This window comes from Bubalus bubalis, chromosome 15 (assembly GCF_019923935.1).
Source record: "Bubalus bubalis isolate 160015118507 breed Murrah chromosome 15, NDDB_SH_1, whole genome shotgun sequence".
NCBI classification, from domain to species: Eukaryota; Metazoa; Chordata; class Mammalia; order Artiodactyla; family Bovidae; genus Bubalus; species Bubalus bubalis.
The window spans coordinates 11162592-11183019 of record NC_059171.1 but is presented as its reverse complement, the minus strand read 5'-3'; the positions used below and the strand labels follow the sequence as shown (position 1 = coordinate 11183019).

Sequence of the window (20428 nt, the reverse complement as noted above, 5' to 3'; positions counted from 1 at the left end):
TGGAGAAGGAAATGGCAACCCACTCCAGTGTTCTTGCCTGGAGAATCCCAGGGACGGGGGAGCCTGGTAGGCTGCCATCTATGGGGTCGCACAGAGTCAGACACGACTGAAGCGACTTAGCAGCAGCAGCAGCAGCAGCATGTAAACTGAGAACTTCCCGATGTTCAAGCTGGATTTAGAAAAGGCAAAGGAACCAGAGATCAAATTGCCAACATCCATTGGATCATAGAGAAAACAAGGAAATTCCAGAAAAATATCTACTTCTGCTTCATTGACTATGCTAAAGCCTTTGTGTGAATCACAACAAACTGTGGAAAATTCTTAAAGAGATGAGAATACCAGACCACATTACCTGCCTCCTGAGAAACCTATATGTAGGTCAAGAAGCAACAGCTAGAATCGGACATGAAACAGCTGACGGTTCCAAATTGGAAAGGAGTATGTCAAGGCTGTATATTGTCACCCTGCTTATTTAACTTCTGTGCAGAGTATATCATGTGAAATGCCAGGCTGGATGAATTACAAGCTGGAATCAAGATTGCCGGCAGAAACATCAACAACCTCAGATATGCAGATGATACCACTCTAAAGGCAGAAATTGAGGAGGAACTAAAGAGCCTCTTGATGAGGGTAAAGAGGAGAGTGAAAAAGCTGGCTTAAAACTCAGTATTTAGAAAACTAAGATCATGGCATTCAATCCCATCACTTCATGGCAAATAGATGGGGAAAAAGTAGAAACAGTGACAGATTTTTTTTTTTTTTCTTGTGCTCCAAAATCACTGTAGATGGTGACTGCAGCCATGAATTGAGAAGGCACTTTCTCCTTGGAAGGAAAGCTATGATAAACCTAGACAGTGTATTAAAAAGCAGGGACATCACTTTGCTAACAAAGGTCTGTAGAGTCAAAGCTATGGTTTTTCCAGTAGACTTATATGGATGTGAGAGTTGGACCATAATGAAGGCTAAGTGTCAAAGAATTGATGCTTTTGAATTGTGGTGCTGGAGAAGACTCTTGGAGTCCCTTGGACTGCAGAGCGATCAAACTAGTGAGTCCAACAGGGAATCAATCCTGATTATTCATTGGAAGTACTGATGATAAAGCTGAAGCTCCAATGCTTTGACAGAGGTTAAGTTGGTTAGATAGCATCACTGACTCAGTGGACATGAATTTGAACATATTCCAGGAGGTAGTGAAGGACAAGTGAGCCTGGCATGTTGCAGTCCATGGGGTTTCAGAGATAAACATGACTTAGTGACTGAACAAGAACAAACCCAACAGAAGTAGATGATGGTTACCCTTTAAAAAAAATACCACCAAGATAAAATTGAGTCTCTGAGAAGCAAAAGCCATCCCAGATTTACATACTGAGTATTTAGCCAACCCAGAAACACAATAATACTTCACATTCCATAGCTCCACATTTTCCTTCCAAATGTGATCCATGGCTATTTAGGTCATGTTCATCTCCTCAGTACCAACTGCCTCCTTGTTTATTCTGATATCCACCCAAATTGACTGCGGAAGGCTCTCAGAAGGGCCCTTTGAATAACCAAATCCTCTTTGACTTTGTAGAGCATTTAATATAATCATCCACTTCCCCTCTGCATTTCCTTCCTAAGTGGGCTTTCTTGAGGTGGCACAGTTGGACTAACATCTATTCTTTGTAAGGTTTGGCTGTTCACATTCCACTTTTTTTTCCTTTTCTGTATTCTATCTCTACTATGATTTAATCAATAATTTTATTTATGTCCTCACTTAAAAAAAAATCTAGATCTATTGAACAAAAAGAACCAATGCTAATACTATAACAGAAAAGCCAGTATCATCTGTCATAACCAGAAGAAAAATATTTTATAAGTAATATTTGAATAAAACAAATTCTTAAATTCTCGACAAGTTTTTGCTGAAGACTTTGATCCTGAAATCCTCACTCTTTTTCTTACAGAGGGGGTTAACATTTCTGAAAGAAGTGTTTCAACCCTAAGTGCCTTTTGGAAACTTCCTCCTTAATATTATTCCAAGAATGGGGATAATGTTGTCTCCATATGATTAAATGTTACACAACATCAAATTCATGTACTCTTCTCCTTAAAATAATATTTTTAACCACTGGTTATCTTGGCCTCACACTTCAGGAAATACAAGCATATAGAATAAAACATAAATCTCTCAGCCTGGCAGAGAGTCCAAAAATACATCTCAATTTATTTTTTCTAGCATTGCTATTATCTGTCTACATACACCCTATCCTGCAGTACATTTCAAACTTTCTCCCTTCCCAAACACATCTGGAACTTTCCATATCTTGCTCATACTTTTTCTCTACCTAGGATGTCACCTCAAATGCTCTATTCTCTACCTATTCTCAAATGCGGCTTGGAGCCATTCTTGATTTCCTCACAAAGTAATTGCCTATTTTAAAGTTTCTAGAACTTACAGTTCCCTTGGGCCACCTCTTAATCAAACTCATCACCCAATATTGCAAAAATTATCAGCATTTCTCCTTGGTATGAGAGGCAGCTATCCTTGAGGACTTAATTTGGATGAGCAGATGGATCAGTAGATATTAGGCACTTAGAAAATGTCCCTAGATTTGTACAGTTGGGTTGGGCTGGGGTGAACCTGGCTTTCAGAATTTAGCTGTATGTCATCTGATAGAAAGGAAACTTATCGGGGAATCAGGATATTTAAATTTGCACTTAGTCAGGTTGTTTCTGGGCAATCAACTATTTTCTCTGATCATCTGTGGTCATATCAGATCTGTCCCTGTTTACATGGAGTGGGAGAAGTCTGGGCACTGGTGAGAACTGTGCTGAGGGAAGAAGGGGGACTGGATGGAGCGCCAAAGGAAAGTCCTACCTAAGGTGACCACTGGCCATCATTTTCTCTGAGTACCCAGGCTCTTGGTGTCCAACAGCTTTTTTATAAGAATGAAGGTACTAAACTGTCTCCTTTAAAAGACAGAATGCTTATATTCTGGACTCAATCTCCTTTACTGTCTCATCTTTAAACTTCTTGTTCCTCATCTATAATAGGGAGATAATAGTGATGTCTACCTCCTAAGGTTCATGTGACAATTAAATGAGATAATGTGTGGAATATTTAATTAACATTAAGGATACAGTAAGTGCTCAATAAAATATTAGCTTATTATTCTTGCACATTAAACTGCATCCAAAAAATATATAAACATTTCAGATCAAGCATAAAACACCAAATGCAAATTTTATGTACAATTTTTATAAATAGTGAAATAAAATTTGCTTGCTAAAATTTTCATTTGTCGCTGTTAGTGTCAGTCTATGCCTTCCTCTCTCCTCTGGCCTGTCTTTCCATGGCTTCTGTATCAGTGAACAAGTGACCTGCAAGCTCTTAACCAAAACATTGCTTCTCTCCATAGAATCCCATAGAAACAAAGCCCTAGGGAAAGCCTGGAAGAGCCTGGAAGGGGCAGCCGGGAAGGGGGGAGGGGAAGGGAGGGAGATGGGAGGGGCAGGGGGAGGGGGAGGGAGGGTCAACACGTCGGCAGAGAGCCTTTCTCCAGATCTTGCTCATCTTGTCCAGACATGGTTATTTTACTTTCTGCATAATTTTAATCTCATCCATGACTATGTTGGGCTCCCCTGGTGGCTCAGGTGGTAAAGAATCTGCCTGCAGTGCAGGAGACTTGGGTTCGATCCCTGGACTGGGAAGGTTCCCTGGAGAAGGAAATGGCAACCCACCCCAGCATTCTTGCCTGGAGAATTCCATGGACAGGGAAACCTGGTGGGCTACAGTCCATGGGGTCACAAAGAGTCAGACACGACTGAGAGACTGATGCTTTATGTTTGTGCTCTGTTCTAAGTCAACAGTTAGGTATTCAAGATTTTGTTGGCCACTGAGACCCATTTCCTTATTGACAGAATGAAAAGACATAAGACTCTTTGAAATCTGTATTTGATTAACCACTATTCCTCCTCCTCCGTCATTTTTTTTTTTGCTTCTGCCTTTTGGCCTCTTTTTTTTTCTCTCCCTTCCTCCTCCACCCGCCTCCACACTTTGCCCATAACCATTTAGATTTATTATTGGTTCCTTGGCTGTTTGTTCAATTTGACCTTTTGTTCATGGTCTCTGCTGAAATTTGACTCATGGATCTTCTTTCCTAATCCTCTCTGATTTCACTCCATAATAACTCTGCCCCACTTGTTATTTCTCCAGGATCTCCTGTCTCATTTCCATCAACAGCTTCAATAAAATGGATAGCTACTGTGTCCAATCCCTCTCATCACTTTTAGGCAGTCATTATGCTTAAATATTTAGTCTCTATTGATTTCCACTTGCACATAACAGTTTAGTTAAGACCGTGATGTCGAATATCCTTTATAGCTTTTTCTTTCCTCTTTTTCCCTTGTCATGCTTCTTTTGCTCCTGCATAGAATTTCCTCAGAAATTTCCCTGGAGTGGCTAAGAAATGCCTCTCTCTCTCTCTCTATTTTTTTCTCCTTGCACCATAAGCTTTCTGCTTCACTACTTAACATTTTTTCCTTCTTTCTCTGCTTATGTTAACTATTGATTTTCTTATTTTTTCCCCTCCTTTTTCATACTTAGAAACATAACTGCTGAGCCCTTATACAGTCTTCTGATTTAAAGAAGCTGATGAAGATGTCTTCAACTGCAACTACTCCAAATTTTCTGCTATGCTGTGGTAGGACTACAAATAAAGGAGAAATGTTCTGAATTAGGTAATATATAAAGGACTATTTTGGTAAGTTATCCACACAAGCTAGAGTAAAGCTAAATGTTATTCTTATAAGCAGAACTCTGACCATAATACAGATGACTGCCTGGGTCTCTGAATTTGAGGTGGTAGTGTGGTAAAGAGCTTTGCTATACAAAGTGTAGTCCATCTTTAGTAGCAGCTTTGACATCACTTAGATGCTTGTTAGGAATGAAGTCCCTTTGGTTCCAACCCAGACCCACACAACCAGAATTTGCGTTTTTAACAGATATGTACACATTACAGTTTGAAAGCACTGGCATCGAGAAGAGCCTCCTTAAAATTCAGATCAGTTCAGCTTTAGCGCTTTTTAGGCAGACTTTGACTTGGACTCTTTGAATTTCGGTTTACTTACCCATGAACTGTGAGTAATAATATAGAATCGTGCAGTTTGTTTTAAGAAATAGAAATAAAATGTGTATAATTCTTACAGCTGGTAAACAGTAGATTATACTTATGGATTTCTTAAAAGATAAAACTAGGAGGGGATTTTAGTTTCTCTGACTACGTTTTAAGTTTGTAGTCATTAAAAGGAAAAAGCCTGGCTTGAAAATGTCATTTCCCCCCTGCTATCTGAAACAACACCCCACATTTCTCAAGCCATATAGATGAAAGCCAAATTATTTTGTGAGTTATAAAGTTAGTAAGAGATGTTAAGCAAATGTTTAAAATCGTGTATACAAAGCAGACAAATGGATTAAATGTTAACCCTTGCTACCATTTCAGGAACTCTCCTAGTAACAAGAATAATGCCTGGAATTGGGTTTGAGTCTCAATTAATTTCCTTTTGTGTGTGGGTGTGTGTGCCAGTACCTTATTATCTTTTTTTTCTATTTTTATGTTCATTTTTTAAAAAGTTATTTATTGTGTTGGTTTCTGCCATATATCAACTTGAATCACTCATAGGTATATGTATGTCCCCTCCTTCTTGAACCTTGCTCCTCTCTCCCACCCCAACCATGTGAGCTTGGCCAAGTCACAGAACTTTTCAGGGCCTTGGTTTTCTCACCTATAAAATTGGAGAAATAATAATTAGGACAGTTACTTTGGGGCTTCCCTGGTGGTGCTAGTGGTAGAGAACACACCTGCAAATGCAGGAGACTTAAGAGATAAGGGTCTGGTCCCTGGGTCTGGAAGATCTCCTAAAGGACAGGTAAAGCAACCCACTCCAGTATTCCTTCCTGGAGAATCCCACAGACAGAGGAGCCTGGTGGGATACAGGCCATAGGGTTGCAAACAGTTGGACACAGCTATAGCAACTTGGCATGCACGCAGGGTTGCTTTGAGAATCAAATAAAAATAAAGCAACTTTTTCATTATATATTTGTCCATCCATCCATCCATTTGACAAACACTTATTAACTGCTTATTACATTTTGGGCACTGGGAAAGGAACTAGGCATGTAAAAATGAAGAAGATATAATCCTCTCAAAGCAGTCACTCTTTTAAGAAAATATCTATAAGCCCTAGCTACCATAATATTGGACTTCCATAGAGGTAAAGAATTCGCCTGCAATGCAGGAGACCCCGGTTGGATTCCTGGGTCAAGAAGATCCACTGGAGAAGGGATAGGCTACCCACACCAGTATTCTTGGGCTTCCCTTGTGGCTCATCTGGTAAAGAATCCTCCTGCAATGCGGGAGACCTGGATTTGATCCCTGGGTTGGGAAGATTCCCTGGAGAAGGAAAAGGCAACCGATTCCAATATTCTTGCCTGGAGAAATCCATAGACAGAGGAGCTTGGCAGGCCACAGTCCATTGGGTCTCAAAGAGTCCAACACGACTGAGTAACTAACACTTTTCACTGTAATATTGAACACATAATAGATGTCAGATACCATACTAAACATATTATGCTGTTTTACTTGCCTCTTAGGAAAACTGAGGCTTAGACAGGTTAGGTAACTTCCCCAGGGGGTATTCAGGGAGGCAGGGGCAGACACAAACTACAATAAACCCTAGGAGTATAAGCTATAGAGCAAGCTCTATTTAAAAGTTAGCAGCTATGATCATGGCAGAGGGCAGAACCCGGACTAAATGGCTTTATTGGAAACTTCCCTGACCCTGGGGTTCCTTGTTTTACATCTTTTCCTGAGAAATGAATTCCTTTCACTGTGGACTGTTTCTCTTGTTACAGATGCTTCCCAGCTGGAATTGGGATGGCTGAGTCACCTGCTGAATGTTGAGACTCACTCTCCTTCCCTCCCCAGAAGAAAAAAAACAATTTCTGTGGTTAAATTTCATGTGCCTTTTAACTCTCCAACAGTCATTTGGTCTCTGCTGTTTCTATTCTGTGGATGAATTTATTTTATGGTTATTTCCCTTTTAAATTTTAAAGACACGTATCTTCCTGAAAAGAACAAAGAAAGAAAAACAACTTGTAAATTATCACAAGAAAAACCCCTGCTAAAAGCAATAAGTTTGCTGACAGATGGCAGAATCAGTTGAAAAGCGAGTACCATATTTACTGAGTCTAACCCATTTAGGAAGCCAAAAAAGTGTTATCTAATTCTATCCCCTGTGTATGTGTATGTTTTGGAATAAACAGATGCCTAATGAGAAATGTGTCTAGTATAGTTTTGGAGGAACCTGGATAAACCCAGGTTCTGGTTCAGGGTTTGAGATTGTGCAAATTTGAGTCTATCATATTAAATTGTCAGCGTAAAAATAGCATGAACATGTTGCCAAAGAAACACTATTAAAAAAAAAATACCTCAGAATTATTTTACCATGTAAATTTGCTTTTAAAAATCCCTCTATTATGTAGTTTTATATCAACTAAAAAAGGACACATGTCATGTCATCATTAGGAAACCTGGATGGATGCCCAGCCAGTGTAACAGATTCGGATATTATCAAACTTTTTAAAAAACATTCAAACATAAAATGGAAATAACTATTCAAAACATACATTTGTTATATTGTACAAGACATGGCCGAGATGTGAGCTGAGACGTGGCCTTCCCTCCTCACCTCCTTCCTCCACAACCTAAAAGAAAGAAATGCTAATCCTATGACTGTCTTATTTTGGATACTGAATTTTGAGATTGTGTATCCAGATGAAGATATATCAGGACCGAGCCTAAGCCACAAGGCATAAATGAAGTCAAGGATACTGTACATATGAAAAGAACTAAGTGAGCACATGAACCACAGTTTCTGGAAAGTGAACTTATTGCTTATTGTTCAATCCCTCTGAGAGTTTCCACAAGTAAAACACTGAGAGCAATGAGTCTCAAAGTGTCAGGAGGAGTGCAGATATTCCTCCCTAGGCAACCAGGTTGTCACTGTTGTTCAGTCATGGAGAAAAGCCAAGGACTGCTCTTCTTTTTGGGAGGTTGGTGGGCTTCTGTCTATGGGGTCGCACAGAGTCGGACACAACTGAAGCGACTTAGCAGCAGCAGCAGCAGCTCTTCTTTTTGGACTTTCTTTCTCTCCTGTCTCCCTCCCTCCTTCTCTTCCTCTCTTTCTTTCATCCTTTCTTTCCTTCCTTGTCTTTAATAGAGAATGTGGAAACAAATTATCAATTAATATAACAAAGTAAACTTCAAAATAAGGACTATTGCTAGAGAGATGAAGAAAAACAGCACAATGATAAATGGTTATGATAAATGGTTCAGCTTACTAAGAACCCATTATAGTCCTAAACATGTATGCATCTAATAGCAGAACTTCAAAGTGCATGAAGGCAAAATGACAGAAAGAAAAAGCCAGATAGAAAAAGTACTCCATCACAACTGGAGATGTTAACAGTCCTTCGTCAGTAATTGATAGAACAAGTAGACAGAAAAGCAGAAGAGATAGACATGAATCACTACCAACTGGACCTAATTCATGTTTATAGAAGCCCAGACCTAAGAGCTGCAGAACATTCATTCTTCTTAAACGCATATGGAACATGTTACCACATGTTCCATCTCATTGGGCTTTAATTTTCATTTTTGTAATTCATGAGCATGTGGAAGTGAAGTGAAGTCACTCAGTTGTGTCCGACTCTTTGTGACCCCAAGGACTGTAGCCTACCAGGCTCCTCCATCCATGGGATTTTCCAGGCATAGAGCACTGGAGTGGGTTGACAATTCCCTCTCCAGAATTCATTGTATCTATGCTGATTTTTGGCTATTTGGCTATTGGTATAGATACTATTGGTGCCCTGACCAGATCTGCTTCACCAGCACAGTGCTTTTGTGATTCAGTTCCTGCTGACAGCGTACTCCTGTCTTTTCTTAGAGGCTTGCCATTGGCTGATGGGAACCACCTTATTTCACATGTTAGCAAGGTAATCCTAAAGGAAATCAGTCCTGAATATTCACTGGAAGGATTGATGCTGAAGCTGAAACTCCAATACTTTGGCCACCTGATGTGAAGAATCGACTCATTGGAAAAGACCCTGATGCTGGGAAAGATTGAAGGCAGGAGGAGAAGGGGATGACAGAGGATGAGATGGTTGGATAGCATCACCAAAGTGATGGACATGAGTTTGAGTAGGCTCTGAGAGTTGGTGATGGACAGGGAAGCCAGGCATGCTGCAGTCGATGGGGTTGACTGAGTGACTGAACTGAACTGAACTGAAGCAAGGTAATGCTCAAAATCCTTCAAGCAAGGCTTCAACAGTATGTGAATCGAAAACTTCCAGATGTGCGAGTTGGATTTAGAAAAGGAAGAAGAACCAGAGATCAAACTGCCAACATCCATTGGATCATATAAAAAGCAAGCACATTCCAGAAAAACATCTACCTCTGTTTCATTGACTATGCTAATGACTCTGACTGTGTGGATCATAACAAACTCGGGAAAACTCTTAAAGAAATGGGAATACCAGACACCTTTCCTGCTTCCTGAGGAACCTGTATGCAGGTCAAGAAGCAGCAGTTAGAGCTGGATATGGAACAACAAACTGGTTCAATATTTGGAAAAGAGTACATCAAGGCTGTATATTGTCACCCTGCTTATTTAACTTAAATGCAGAGTACATCATGAGAAATGCTGGGCTGGATGAAGCTCAAGCTGGAATCAAGACTGCCGGGAGAAATATCAATAACCTCAGATATGCAGATGACACCACACTAATGGCAGAAAGAGAAGAGGAACTAAAGAGCCTCTTGATGAAACTGAAAGAGGAGAGTGAAAAAGCTGGCTTAGAGCTCAACATTCAAAAAACTAAGATCATGGCACCCGGTCCCATTACTTAATGGCAAATAGATGGGGAAACAATGGAAACAGTGACAGACTTTATTATCCTGTGCTCCAAAATCACTGCAGATTGTGACTGCAGCCATGAAATTAAAAGACACTTGCTCCTTGGACAATAAGCGATGGCAAAAAACAACATATTAAAACCAGAGACATATCTTTGCTGACAAAGGCCTGTATAGTCAAAGCTATGGTTTTTCCAGTAGTCATGTATGTATGTGAGAGTTGGACCATAAAGAAGGCTGAGCCCTGAAGAACTGATGCTTTTGAACTGTGGTGCTGGAGAAGACTCTTGAGAGTCCCTTGGACAGCAAGGAGATCAAACCAGTCAATCCTAAAGGAAATCGACCTGAGCATTCATTGGAAGGACTGATGCTAAAGCTGAAGCTCAATACTTTGGCCACCTGAAGAGCTGACTCACTGGAAAAGACCCTGATGCTGGGCAAGACTGAAGGCAAGAGGATAAGGGGATGACAGAGGATGAGATGGTTGGAGGACATCATGGATTCAATGGACAAGAGTTTGAGCAAACTCCAGGAGATAGTGAAGGACAAGGAAGACTGGTGTGCTGCAGTCCGTGGGGTCACAAAGAGTCGTACACGACTGAGTGACTGAACAACAGCAACAAAATCTCACTCTGTAGAAGGCATCCTGCTTAGAACTCCTGGAAGAACACAGCATCTTGCCCGAGGCAGCCCACAGCTAGACTGACTGACCTAAGGGTGCAACAGGCCAGTTACCTCTGGGTGCGACAAACTGTGGGTGGGGGCCAGTTTACTTTGCAGATCTTCCTGTAAGATCCGATGAGGCCAGATTTAAACCAACAAGCACACAGAGTGCTTAGCTCTTCCTCTTTCCCATGCCTGCCGGGGATGGGAGCTATGTGTGTGGAGGAAGGCAGTGAGGCGGTGGGCACTGCCAATGCTTCCGTTTCAGTAACATAAGTAGGGGGAATAGACTCAAGTCTACTCACTTGGGTTTGAGGTCTTTGTTTCTTTAAGGCATAATTGCTAGTAGTGACAGGAGAGAAACTGTAGGCTGCCTTTTCTCAAAAAAAAAAAAAAAAAAAATATATATATATATATATATATATATACACATATATGGCATTATAAGAACAGAAAAGCTTTGATTTTTCTTTTTTTTTTGATTTGAGTCCTAAAACCTTTTTAAACCCAAGGTTACTAGTCAGTTTGCATTACCCTCTTAAAATAAATAAATCTAATTCTGCAAATACAGTTAGTAACAGAGTTTTCAAGTGGTAGCCAGTGCTCTTCCCTTTCCTTTTAAAGTAGAAAATGTTCTAGTTTATGTAAAGGTCTTAGAGAAGATTCTTGACATTCTTCTAAGTTCAATCAAGATTCAAGTACAGAGATTCTTCTTCTTTCTTTCTTTTTTTTTTTTTTTCTTTCCAGTAATTTGCTGAGCTGTGCTGTGCTGTGCTGCTTGGCAAGCTACTTAACCTTTCTGAACCCGAGTTTAGAAAACTTCAAAATACTTGACACATTTCTCTGGAGGCGCCAGTGGAATTAGCAAATGATTCAGCAAATGGGTTTCATGATTCCTGGAAAAGTAAGCTCATACTTTTTATAAGCATGGGCTAGTGAAAATAAGCCTTTTCAAACACTTTGCTCATCTAGCCTAATGTACTATTTTAAATGAATAAGCCAGGTTTTCTTTCTTTATGTGTTCATTTTATCTATGCTTTCCCTCTGTCTAGAAAACCAACCTATATAGCCTTCATTTGATGAAATAAGGTCTGAAAAAGCTAAACTTTGAGCAGTTTAATCTTTCTATTTTTTATTTTTCTGATTGAAACACTAAAATATATTTGATTTTTTAAGACTTCAAATATATGTTTAACTTAGATCAGGAGTCAGATTTGGTTTAAGGGCTATAGCTGGACAACCTGTGATTTAGCTGGTAGAAGAAACCCATATCTAACCCCACTCCATACACAGAATCTCTCTTTTTCATTTACTATTTATTTGTGCTTTGTTTTATATGCATCAGGAGGTTTTTGCTCCTATATTTTTAATGTACCATGTTAATTTCAGAGAAATGAGCTATACCTAATATTCAACTGTAAAGCAAAAGTCGCTCAGTCGTGTCTGACTCTGCAAGCCCATGGACTATACAGTCCCTGGAATTCTCCAGGCCAGGATACTGGAGTGGGTAGCCTTTCCCTTCTCCAGCAGATCTTCCCAACCCAGGAATCAAACTGGGGTCTCCTGCATTGCAGGAGGATTCTTTACCAACTGAGTTTTCAGGGAAGCCCTAGGGTAATTATAAAAGTATGAGAAGTACTTGTCTCCATCTGACCCGTCTTTGCTACTGCCCCCAAAACAACTGATTCTTCCCCTTTTCATTTTCAAAATTTGAATTTTATCCTTGATTGTTTTAATCATACTTTTACCTTCTCTTTAAAACTGTTTTTTCAAACATTTTATTTTCAAAAATTTCAAGCCTACAGAAAAGTATAATTCTCATATAACATTCACCTGAATTCACAAATTATTAAAATTTTCCCACATTTACATTCTTTCTCTTACATTTACTTTACCAAAATGTTTGAGAGTTGTAGGCATGCAGACATTTGACCTTTGACCTTTTATACTTCAACAACTTCACCCTTGGTACTTTCCAGGTTGCACAATGGTAAAGAATCTGCCTGTCAATACAGGAGATGCAGAAGACGCAGATTCAATTCCTGGGTCGGGAAAAATCCCCTGGAGAAGGAAATGGCAACCCACTTCAGTATTCTTGTCTGGAGAATCCATGGCCAGAGGAGCCTGGTGGGCTACAGTCCATAGGGTCACAAAGAGTCAGTCAGGACTGAGCCACTGAGCTTGAATCAACAACATACACCCTTAGAACAAGGATAGTCCCTGCTACTCCACCCCTGCTTTGAAGTAGAACCCAATTAAGAGTCACACTTGGTATTTATTTGTCAAATATCTTTGTTTCCTTTTAATACAATTATGCCTTCATGACTCTTTAGCTGTTTGTTCTTCAGAACATCAACATTTTTATGAATATAGGTTACTTGGTATGTAGAATACCTTCAAAGCTGAATTAGTCCAGTAGTTTCCTCATTACTGTATTCAAGTTAAACATTTTGGCAGGAGTGTTAGCTGGGTGCTGTCTTGGACTTTTTATTACATCCTGCTAGGAAGTTTATGTGTTTGTCTCATTTTGGTAATGTTAAGTTGGAATATTTGGTAAAGGCCTTCCTCCCAGCTCTCTCTTTGCAACCAAGAAGACTTCTGTGGTGTAATATTTTGAAATTAAGTGAATAAACTGTCCTTCAATAATGTCCCAATTTGGTATTTGAATAAAAGGATGGTTTTCTAAGTTTTTAATTTCTTTCACATGTATTAGTTGTTATTCTTATTTAAATGAAAGCTTTACCTTCCGTATCTCCACTTTTTGTGGAATATTAATATGGTCTCTTGGATTTTTTAAATTCAATATGTTATAACCTATCATATCTTTATTCTTTCTGATGCTCAAATTTTAAGTGGTTTGACCAGTGTGGGGCTTCCCTGGTAGCTTAGCTGGTAAAGAATCTGCCTGCAATGCGGGAGACCTGGCTTTGATCCCTGGGTTGGGAAGATCCCCTGGAGAAGGGAAAGGCTACCCACTCCAGTATTCTGGCCTGGAGAATTCCATGGGCTCTCTAGTCCATGGGATCACAAAGAGTAGGACACGACTGACCTACTTTCACTTTCACTTTGACCAGTGGGAGCCTATCGAGCTGGCTTTGGAATCTTTGGACAGGTCTCCAACTCCTTTTGGGCACTTCAGTGCAGGATTTTCCAGACTTTGTATATTCCCTGATTGTACTTGGAATCAAAAATCTCTCCAAGGACCTTCATTTTCTTTTGGAGAAAGATAGTGTTTTGAAACCAAATCCTTTCACTGGTTTTGCTCATTGCTACTGGGTTGTCATTTCTTCTAGCTTATTTCAGTGGACAGCTTGGAACGTAGATCGTTAAAAACATGGTGAGTACATAGGGGTTCTTTACATTTACATTCATCACCGGAATTCTTTATCTTCTCCTTTTTCTATATTTATATCACTTTTCCCCCATAGTGAGAACCCTGATTCCAAATACATCATTCTACTTATGTAAGGGTTCTTGTGTAATATAAAGCATTTAGATTATGGTACTAATTAGTAGCAAACCCACTATGTAAAGTTTACAATTTCTTTGCAATTCTCTTTTTGTACTATCTCACCAAGAATAAGCAGTAAAGGTGCTGTGTTTACAAGTAACTTAATTTAATGTTTCCTATGTGTTTATGCTATCAATTTGATTAAAAATTAGGTTTATTTGTTTCTGCTTGTATTTAACTTTAGGGTTAGCTTTGTACATCCTTTTTGATTTAATTATTTTAATTAAAAATATTTTATAGCTCAAATGTTAAAACTATATATATAAAATATATTCAGAGATATCCCTATTTCTAGTTCTTCTACTACTTTCTTTACTCCTGTACATAATAATTATTATTGTATAGTTTAGATTATCTAGTTTTAGATTTTTTGTAAAAGTTAGTACTAATAGCATCTATCCACTTACCATATATACTCCTATTTCTTTCTTCTTTCTATGTGTACTAATATGCATCTTTCTTTGGTAGCTTAATAGTACATCCTTGAAATCACTTCTTACCACTTCATAGAGATTATCTCATTCTTTTGCATTGCTGTATTATTCCATGTATAGAGTTGTACACAGCTCAATTAGCCTCCCTTTAGATGTTTAGGCTATTTCCAATATTTCGTTGTTATGCATATTTCTTCAATGAATAATCTTGTGCATGTCTGTCTGTGTTGCCGTTATTTAAAGAGAATTAATTCTTATCTTGGGTACATAGTTTTAATTGTCTCCTAAGAGATAATAAAACTGTGTTATAGGGTTGGAAGGAGAGGAAGGGTTCAGTGGAATTGAACATGAAGTAAGCAGTAGGGCCCCAGAAGCTGAAGAAGAGAAAAGGTGATAGGTCAGTAGTCAGCGTGCCTTCCAAGATGGCAGAAACCATAGTGGAGAGATTCAGGGAGGGAATGGAATGGGACTGTGAGGACTCTGTTCTTGGAAGTCTAACATTTTCTGGTGACTGAGTAGACTTGGGAGGAGTGGATTCTTTGAACAACAAAGCCACCCCTACTCTCCAAATACTACTCTGGCTTGGGAAAGTCTCATCGTGTCGGTGGCCATGATAGATGCAAGCACAGAGTTTGTTCCCAAAATTTTATGATTTTTAGGCTCTCAGAACTCTTGTGGGAACTTAGGAAGGAGGAGGAACACTGTAAATATTACTAAGATTGAATTTTCTACCACCCTGGAGGGACAGGAAAATAAAGACACAGGATGTTTCTTTGTCCCACCGCTGTGAAGTGAACTTGTTTCTATTGCTAAAATGATTGTTTTCATGTGTATATATGTGTGTTTATGGAAATAGTATAGTATTCTAAATATTTACTAAAAGGTATAACATTTCATTTATGACTTGTTTTTCTCACTTTACAAAATATTTTGAACATCCTGCATTTTTTTTGAACACCTGCATAGTATTTTACTATGTGGATATATGCTTTTTTTTCTTGATAAGCTGCTATTAGGATAAATAAGTGCTAAGATAGCAATGGAGTATTACATAGATTTTTTTAGAAGCAGATTTTGCAGCTGATTGTGCAGCTCTAAGGAAGTTTTAGTTCTAAGAAACTTTGTATTCATGTTTTTCACAAGGAAAATAATTATACAGTGTTCTTTGTATTTTTACAACATTGACAGATGGTGAGTGAACAGCCTGGGAGGAGGAGAAGTGACCCAACTTGCCTCTGCAGTGTTCAAAAAGATATCAAAGCAAGAGGCAGACACTCCCAGGGCCAAAGACTGTGTTTTCTTTTTCACTCATCTCATTCAAATTGATCACAAATTGCTTTATTACATTCTACTGTGTCAAAGTAATTCCTATTTACCTTCATATTGAAGAAATGTCTTAGCTTATGGTAAAATGATTTCCTCAGTTCATCTGAGGCTGAAAGGAATTGGTAATAAACATTGTTCGGGCATCTGTCATAGTCATGATAACAATATATGGAGCTACAGAATATTTACTATTCAATATGAAAAGGCAAAAGTAAGCATTCCAATCAGCATTATCTTGTGGGCTGCAGAAGTTAGGGTAAATTTTTATGTGATTCCTCACCACCCCCTGAATGTACACTGGAACTCCATTGCTTTGCACAATGCCAGATTTAAGTTGTCATTAATTAAACAGCAATATAAAGAACATTCTGTATTGCTAGTGGGAATCATTTTGTCCATTTTTCTTTTTTGTTTAGCATATCTGTGTAACTAGTTAACCTCTAAGGTAGAAACTTTGACACCTAATTTGCATATATTCTTGAAAGAAAAAGATTTTCTAAAGCATAGAAAATAACTTAACTCCTCATGGGGTGGGAGGGTAGAGGAATTCTTTTTCAAATATCTCAGATCCTAAAGAGAAGATAAACATGGATAACAGCAATGACTGAAAAGTGTTAGAAAGAGCACAGAAATTAATTCCAGAACATTTGAGCTGTGGTTCTAATTTTTTTCATTAGCAATGTGACTGTGGGCAAGTCACTTTCATCATCATTATTTGATAAAAAATGTGTATGGGAGAAGTGTTGGACTAGGTGATTGTCAAGGTCCTAGTGATCATTTTGCTTCTCCTGGAAACAAGTTTTGCATGAAAGTAATATGTGTTTAAAAGAAAGTAATGTGATTTAGCAGTCCAAAAGCTTCTCTAGTATTATGTAGCTGATTTTCATTTATTGATAGCATAATTCTAAAAAAATAGACTATATTTATTTCATTAAGTAGGTAGTAAAGCTAGCAATATTCATAAACTTTAATACAAAAGATTATAAATTACAAATATATAACTACAAATCAGGCTCTGAATATATATTTCTTTTATTCCCAAATATTTAGTTCATGTATACTAGAAAAGGACTTCCCACACAGCTCAGTGGTAAAGAACCCATCTGCCATTGCAGGAGATACGGCTTCCACCTCTGAGTTGGGAAGATCCCCTGGAGAAGGAAATGGCAACCCATTCCAGTATTCTTGCCTGGGAAATTCAATGGATACGGGAGACTGGTGGGCTACAGTCCATGCAGTTGCAAAAGAGTCAAACATGACTTAGCGACTAAACAACAACAGCAATAATACTAGAAAGGAACTAACGTGTATTGAGTACTTACTATGCTAGGAATTTGGAAAGCAAGTACTCTGGAGTCAAATTGATTTAATTTTATTCCTGATGCTGCCATTTTTTAGCTGTGACCTTGGACAATGTCCAAATGGCTACCCATTCCAGTATTCTTCTTGGAAAATCCCATGGACAGAGGAGCCTGGTGGGCCACAGTCCATGGGGTGGTGAAGAGTTGGACACGACTGAAAGACTAATATTTTAACACTTTAGATAATGTACATGACCTTTGGGTATCAGAGAGAAGTTTATGGGGAAAGCCTCAATTCCTTGAAGAGAAGATGCAATATATCTATTTAAACACATTTCACTGTTTCAATTTCTGGTGCAAGCGTGATATATAATATTACTTATGAACCTGGATTATAGCAAAAATGATCAATTAAAATTTTTTTATAATATAATAAACAGAATATGTATTAAACTTACCTTTATAAATTATCTAAACTGATGACAGAAAAAGTCATGGATGGTGCTTTTAAGGGAAAGATATGTGAAAGGAAAATCAATTCTCAAGGTAGAAAATCTATTTGGGGCCCTGAAAATAGTTGCTGGACAGATAGGCTATTTAACCCAAAATCCCATTGAAAAAAAGAGTCCAGGATCATAGAGAAACCTGGAGCAGCCACCTAAAAAGACAGTAGCTTGGAAGACCTCTGCTCTTGAAAATGTAGTGGGAATCATTCTGAACTCCAACAAACTATTTAATCTTACATTTGAAATGTAAAATGGGAAAAATAATAAAATCGGCTTTTGAATGAATTAAATGAAATAATATACGAACTGAAATATAACTTAGTTATCTCGAGACCAGTCTTCACTTTGCCAAACAGTCTAAAGGACAATGAATATGAGTTCATACAAAAATCTCTGAAAAATCATGAATATGTTCTCTGAAAATCACTTGGGAACTTTATGGAATAGGTTAGACAGTACATCACACACACAAAAAAATCATCTTAATCCATCTTTTTTCCCAAAACTGAATCCCACAGGGCAGCTGCCCCCAAATTTCCTGATTCTCTGTACACACTTTTCTTAAAACTGCTTTTTCCTTCCTTCAGTTTGGAACTTCTTCCCCACTTCCCCTGACCTACTCCGGTCCATTCATCATGTAATGCCTTCTGGTCTTTGTTCCTTCCAATTGAACTTCAAATGAACACTTTTATTCCTAATGATCTCCTCCACACCCATAACGTTGTGTAACATTATATAACGTCTATATGCTAATGCCCACCAAGTTACTGTACTTGGTAAGTATCCACAGCATCTGACAGTCACTGTGCTGTTCTGTGCTTAGTTGCTTAGTCATATTCGACTCGTTGCAACCCCATGTACTGTAGCCCGCCAGGCTCCTCTGTCCATAGGAATTCTCAGGAAAGAATACTGGAGTGGGCCGCCTTGCCCTCCCCCAAGGGATTTTCCTAATGCAGGGATTGAACCCAGGATTATTGCAGGTGGATTCTTTATCATCTGTGCCACTAGGGAAGCCCAAGAATACTGGAGTGGGTAGCCTATCCCTTCTCCAGTGGATCTTCCTGATCCAGGAATTGAACCGGGGTCTCCTGCATTGCAGGCATATTCTTTATCAGTTGAGCTACCAGGGAAGCCCCTGACATGAAACACTCTTAAACCCCCTACAAACTTACGTGTTATCTCCAATTGACAGGCCAAAAACATCACTCTCAATTCCCAGCATCCAAATTATTTTATTCTCCCATTCTTCCCTGTATCAACAATGTGCAATCATTTGCCTACCTTCTTAAGGGGAAGAGTTGATTCATCCTTTCCCTTAAACTTTCCCTTTCACTGAGTATATCATCAAAGCCTTTCATTTCTAACTCAAAACATGTGGCGAATCTACCCACTTCTATAGTCCTAGATCCAAATATAATCCCTGCTCAAATGGTCTCCCATAACAAATCACAAACTGGACTCATAATTACTAACAGTTGACAGTGAACTTTTAAAACAGAAGCCAGAAATTTCTTTCTTTTTTTTTTTTTAATTTATATCATGAATTTCTTCTCTGTGAAAGTCTCCAATGACATTCATCGTATCTGGGGCAAACCCCAAATTTCTGTGACCCATAAAGTCTTATTACTCAGTTTCTGCTTTCTAACCCTCCAACCTCATTGCAGAACACTCCCCGCCTCTCACTACATCTCAAATATCTTAGCTCTTACCTTTGTCTCACGTTTCTAGACTCTTCCTCCTAGTTTCAAATGACATTTTTGATTCAGGCTTTAACTCAACCATCACTCTGGTAAGAAGCTTTCCCTTATCACATTATTGAAACATCTTCAAGTTAGGTCAATTTTGTTTTTAATTTGGTAAATAATTATATATATTACATAGTGTAGTACATATTATTCAGTTGCTCAGTCATATTCAATTCTTTGCAACTTCATGAACTGCAGCACGCCAGGCTTCCCTGTGCTTCACTATCTCGTGGAGTTTGCTCAAACTCACGTCCGTTGAGTCGATATATAGTATATATTTTAATATACACACATAATTTCACGTACTTGTTCATTTTCTGTCTTCTAACAGTTTTTCATATGTCTCACTTGAGGGTAACTGCCAGGGGGATAGGGACCATGTTTTCCATATCTATGGCTCTAATTCCATAGCCGAGTACACTGCATGAACTATAGGCACTTAATAGCTGAGTGATTGACTGGGTGAAGAACTTTTATTTAATTATTTGATCACTGTCACTCTTTTCCCCTACAAATTGCTGTAGAGGACACCCAAACTTTCCTCTAGGGACTCCAGCTTCCTTATTTCCTGCTAGATTTAGAGAGATGATTCAGATGCCTTTAGGCATAGTGTTGCTTCTCTTAATTACATTGTGTTTATCAAAGTTTCTTCTTAAAGCCAAGGAGTTAGAAATGATACTGGGAACAAGTCCAACAGTTTCAGACTTAGTACCTCTACAATTTGTGTCTAGGATGGCAGAAGAGAAATGGGTGTCCACTGGGGTCTTTCCCTTATGTGCGCACCTTTTGCTACAAGTGAAATAATCACGTGGGCATCACTAATCCCAAGTACTGCATTTGCCAGTGAATTATGTATGCATTTTTAGGTCTCTAAGGCACCAAGAGATTAATGTTCAGATTTGCACAAAATTTCCACTGGGGACCAAATCTGACATGAAAAAACAAACAAAAAAAGACATCACAGTCTAGTCTAAAAGCACATTGTG

The 20428-nt window shown here is 38.6% G+C and overlaps 1 long non-coding RNA gene across 1 annotated transcript in view; it reads left to right on the top strand.

Moving 5' to 3' along the window:
* Positions 1-13606: 13606 nt before the first annotated feature.
* The window catches only part of LOC123329420, a 135722-nt gene continuing 128900 nt past the window's right edge, over positions 13607-20428 (top strand). The window contains exon 1 of the long non-coding RNA XR_006544825.2: positions 13607-13956. This is a non-coding gene — a long non-coding RNA (uncharacterized LOC123329420). The remainder of the gene's footprint in view (positions 13957-20428) is intronic.